This window comes from Chrysemys picta, chromosome 13 (assembly GCF_011386835.1).
Source record: "Chrysemys picta bellii isolate R12L10 chromosome 13, ASM1138683v2, whole genome shotgun sequence".
Lineage (NCBI taxonomy): Eukaryota > Metazoa > Chordata > Testudines > Emydidae > Chrysemys > Chrysemys picta.
Genome location: NC_088803.1, coordinates 11,008,324 through 11,013,856, shown reverse-complemented (window position 1 = coordinate 11,013,856; position 5,533 = coordinate 11,008,324). Strand labels below are relative to the sequence as shown.

At 50.4% G+C, this 5,533-nt stretch overlaps 1 pseudogene; it reads right to left on the bottom strand.

The window, feature by feature from the left end:
• Positions 1-291: 291 nt before the first annotated feature.
• On the bottom strand, positions 292-4,768 carry LOC101947580 (cathepsin G-like; annotated as a pseudogene).
• Between the last annotated feature and the right edge of the window lie 765 nt (positions 4,769-5,533).

Below are 5,533 nucleotides of genomic sequence, written 5' to 3'. Positions count from 1 at the left end.
CTATAGTTTTTTTTCTTTTTTGCATCATCCTATAGGATTTAATAGAGAGAATCTGATCCCTGCTCTAGAATCCCATAGGAGAGTCCAAAAACTCCCGGAGACACACAGGGGTTTTAGCTCAACACTTACGGACTGCTTCCCCCACCCCCAATCCATTTTGACACCAATCAATTCATAGCATTTTTCTAAGAGTAATGAAGATAATCTGCATTTCACACGCAAAGCCTAGTTAGCCCATGGCTGGTGTAGCCAGCCAAAGAGGCAGGAAAATGGGTGTCTGCTTTAGTGCTGTTACTGCAGAATGTTCTGGATCCAGGGGATGAATTTGGAGAGTCCTGTGAACAAGCTTAGTTCGTAAAAATTCCCATCAACATATGAAGTGATGCCCTGGGCCACTCCGTCACATGCCAAGGGGCCACCAGAATCACCCTGGGATTAAGAATAAGCACAATTATGTCTTGAACTTCTCTAGCATGACTTTTTATCTACAGATGTGATTGCATGAGAGTTTAGATGGTTTTGTGTTTAAAAAAAAAAGCCTTTTTTCAACGTTGGCAATGTCACCAAAATGTTTTCTGTTTGGAAGGGTTTCATTTTGGGGGGGGGGGGTAGCACTTGGTAGGGTTAGGCAGAGTTTGGTAGATTTGTGTTTGAATTGGATAGTGTTTGAATTGGGTGGATGTAGGTAGGGATGAGTTTGGGCAGAGTTTAGTAGGACAGGGGGAATGTTGGGTAGAGCTGGATAAGACAGGGATTAATTTAGTAGAGTTGGTAAAGTTTAGGGAGAGTTGGAGTTGGGGAGAGTTTTACAGGACAGGGATTAAGTTTGATAGAGTTGGAGAGGGTTGCATTGGGGGGTGAGTTTAGTGTTGAGTTGGTAGGTTTGTGTAGGGTGGGGTTTGTGTTTGGGGTAGGGTTGGGAGGATTGTGTTGGGGTGGGGGTTAAGTTTGGGGTAGAGTTGAATTGGGTTGTTGGCCAGGGTTTCAGATGAAGGAACGTCAATAGCCATGTATAATAATAGATCTTGGCCAAGCTAGTGGGAACTGTGCTGAGCTGGTTTCACGATCACCTCACCTCTTTGTGCTGATCTGGTCTCCCGAGCGGGGCTAGGTTGGTAGGGGATCACTGCACAATTAGATATTTAGCCCTGGAAAGCGCCTCCCAATTCCCTCCCAGCAGCGGCCTCCTGGAACCAAGGAGCCTCCAGATCAGCAGGATACTTACCAGAAAAGATAATTTCCCCAGGCTAGGCTTCCCCACGCACAGTATTGTTGAGCAGTTGTATCCAGAATACATGTTGTCCCTCATGACCTCCAGGTCCACCTCACGGAGTGTATCAGTTCTTATGTTCCAGCCAGTCCAACCCCATCCAGCCACGCTGCACGTGGATCCCGGCCTCACCCTGGAGTTGGCGTTTGGCAGAGGGATGAGCCGCACCCAGTTATTCAGCACGGCGCTGTGTGACAGCTGCCAGGGACATTAGGGAAAACAGGGAACCAGATCAGAACAGGGATTGGAGCTGGGAGGGCCCAACACATCCTAACAGAGGAAAATGGAGATGTGTCCAGTGCATGAGTGTGAGGTGATGGGGGTGGAGTGATGGGATGGGGGTGGTACCTCCTGAAGTGTGAGGTCACTGGGGGTGGGATGATAAAATGGGGACGGTACCTGCAGCAACACAATGTCATTGTTAAGGGTCTCTCCGTTGTATTGGGGATGGGGGATCCGGCAGCGCACAGGGATTTTCTATTGGCTCTGTTCCCATTGTTGAATGTTATGGGCTCCCAGATACACAGTGAGCCTGCTATAAAAACCAAGAGCAATACATGGGCATTCGGGACAGGAGTGTACTGAGGTGGGGGATGGGTACATGGTATGACATAAATACTGAACTTGTGGGAACAGGGGAGCATGGTGCGCTCAGGAAGTGATCTCAGACTCCTTCATTCCCCTTCTCCCCAGGATCTCAGCTCCCCTCCAGCCAGGAGACCCCACCCAGCTAGATCCAGACAGGGGTCTACACCCAAGTGCCCCCACCCCATAGCCCCGCAGAACTCTCCTATGGCTGTGAGCCCCTCCCTGCCCCTATCGGAACAGTGGGCCAGAGCCCAGCTGGTGCCAGCGACTGTAGCTCCATTGATTTACCCAGCGCTAGATCTGGACCATGGTTTGCACAGGCTCCTAGAGACACTCCGATGCCCCCTGAGCAGATCAGACTCTGGGCTCTGCTCTCCCAGCCTGTTGCACTCACTGCTCCTTCCCTGCAACCTACGACGGTGCCAGAGCTCCGGCTCCCCCATCACCTGCTAACGCCCAACCTGCCCCGACATCCCCAGCACAGAGGCACTCACTCTCCATTGCAGTGAGCGGCCGTCAGCACGAAGTTCTCTGCCACCACGAACTCTCCACAGTGAGACTTCTCATCTCCATCTCGTAAATGCAGATAGGCCATGTAGGGTCTGGAGTGTGGCTGGGCTTCCTGTCCTCTGATGATCTCACCTAGGAGTGGGGGGAACAGATTCATATAAGTAACTCCATTGTCTCTCTGGGCTGGGCTGGGATCAATCTCCCCATCTCAAAGGGGAGTCCGCACAGCTCAACCCAACCCCTGTGATGCTCTCCCTGGGAGATTCCTGTCTTTACCCTGTGCTGAGCTCTCCTCCACACTGGACAACCCATGGGGCCGGAGGGTAAATCTAAAGCTCTCACCTTCCTGGGTGGATAATCAGTACCAAATGCACCAGGAATGGGTAACGGCTTTGGGGACCAGTAGCACCCAGAACGCCACTGACACGTCTCCTGCTGATATTTCACCTTCTCCATCAACCCACAGTGACAAGCCAGGGCTGCTCCCAAGCTGCCCCCGCCCCCACCCCCCACAACTATTTTGTACAGAAAATCAGGTTTTCTAGATAATGAAAAATCTCCCAGAAAGTGTCTCCTTGCCTCAAACATTTCAGCATTTTTCTTGGCAAACTGATCATTCCCCCAGCTTTCAGCACTTTTCAGCTGACAATTTGTAAGTTTTCAGTCACCAAAACAATTTTCTTTGGCCACTCTGCAGATTAAGCAGTGGCAAGGTATGCAATGGAAACATGCCGTCCCCCATCCATTTAGCCCTGATGCCGTCACTATCCCTGACCCTTTACTGCTTTCATTTCTCCAAATGTTACCTAGATTGCCAAGAGCTATTGAACATTATATGCACAGCTGGCCAGCAAATTTGAACTAAACACTGATCCTCTAAAAAAGCATCGGGAGGAGGAACAAGGCCAATTATTTTCTGCTAACCAAATGGAAACAAACTTTAGCCAGTGCTCTGAACTGCTCCTTGGAGCTACATTTCAGTTTAATTCCACAGGAATTCATACACAGGAGATCCTGGACCTCCCTTCTGTTCAAACCAGATGCTTCTAAGTCAGACAAATATTGGTTCTGTGATTCGGCAGGTGCTGACTTAACCCATATGCACTGGGAAGGCACCTAGATGCATAGGCTTTGGGTGGAACTGAATTGGAGAGTACATTTTTTCCTATCAAATAAAATTAAACCTGTAATTTTGAACCTAACGAGTGTTAATTGGAAGCAGAATAAATCTGAAAGACTTTGGCTAAGCAGAGCACTAACAGTGGTGAAAAGACTAGCCCCACAGAAATGGAAATCCAAAAAGCAACCAGGAATCAAAGATTGGAGCATTAACATCCTAAGCTTGACCACCATGGAAAGAACAGGAGTGGGTCAGTAATCGCACTGCCTGGAGTTAACAGCTTTGGGGGCCGAAGTCACCCCAGATTAGGCCAAGGAGCCCCTGGAAGGGCACTGAGAGGTCCTTTGTGGATGCGTCTTCTCCATCAGTCCACAGTGAGCAGCCAGGGCTGCTCCCAGACTGACCCACAAAACTTTTCATGAACGTCATTTTTTCTCAAAAGCCTCGTCTCAAACCTGTCTAAATTACTGTGGTGAAACTGATTCTTTCCCCCCAGTATTGGGTGATATTTAGTTGAAAATTTAATAGTGCCACTTTGTGGATTTTTCCAATGGAAAATAAAATATGTTTTGTGATCACCTCTGAAGAACTCTCCACCCAGGTGGTGGTGGTGGTGGGTGTGTTGGAAAATTGCACCTTTGACAAATTGCTGTTATTTACATGAGGGTGGCACAGACACTGAGATCCAGGCCCCTATCCTGCCAGGGGCTGCGCAGAAACTGACCGAGATCAAGGGCTCCCTTGCTCCAGGTCTTTCACTGACCAAGGCAGCGTCCAGACACAAGCTGAATTGTTCTTCACATTGTACAGATAGGGAAACTGAGGCCCGGGGAGATTGTTTGTAAACCTGTCTAAGGGATTTCAGTGACCATCCTCAATCCATACAAATCCCTGTCCACAGAGATCCTGGGCAGATCTGGGAAGTGGTCCCAGATTTCTTGGGTCCCAGCCCAGTGGCCTAGCCCCATGGCTGACCTCCCTGTCTAGGATACTGATTGGCAGTGGGGTCCCAAAGGAGCCTGTGGGGGCTTGGCCACCCAACCCCTTGTGCTGTTGTGAGAGCCCCAGCCACACTCAGGAGAGGATGCAGGGGTCGATACAGGTCCTTGGCCTCAGCAGGTGCAAAGGGGAGACCCTAAATGCTGCCCACAGCTCCCCATATGGGGTGAGGGTCCCACTGCCCATGGGCCCTGATCTCCCCCCCAAAGAGACTCACCAGCCTGAGACCCAGGGGGAAAGCAAAAGGCCACGGGAAGCAGGACGAGGATCAAGAGCTGCATTGTCAGACCCATCCAGGGATGGGCTCGGAGCCTCTGCCTTAGCCCCGGCGGGTTATATGGACCAGGCGTGGGGAGGGGAGGGCAGGGCCTGGCAACCACAGGGACGTGTACCCTGCTGCCCGGAATCTCCCACCCCAGATGGCCCAGGGATGGAGATGCCGATTGGAGAAGCCTCCAGCCACAGCTGTGCCCACATCAGGGCGGGGGGTTTCCTCCCTGCTCTGGTGCCTGCTCGGCCTGGCTGCGGATGTGGTTAACCCTGCCACCTTCACTATTACAGTAGTAAGAAACACCCTTGGGCTTCTCTGCACTGAGATACCCAGACCCATAGATATCAAAGGCAGGAGGGACCATTGTGACCTGCAAAAGCCCTTGTGAACCTCTTCTTTCCACGCAGTGCAATAAAACGCTTGATGAAGTAGCCTCCGTTTCAGTCTATCTGGATTCCTGTCTGCATCTGACAGTAACTGCGCTACCTGTTGTTCACCCCGTATCTGCCCATCATGGTCCCTGAATGTGGACAGAGGATTTGTTGCTACCCTGTTCCCTGTCGCCTAGAGATACAGACCCAGCAGGAATTCAACAATTGTGGCAAAAGTGCCCCCTACTGTCCCAATGGGTATACAGCTTGCTCATTGTTTAACTTTATATCTTTATATGTGTGTGTGTGTGTGTGTGTGTGTGTGTTTATATATATATAAACCTCTACCCAGATATAACACTGTCCTCGGGAGCCAAAAAAATCTTACCGCGTTATATGGGTGA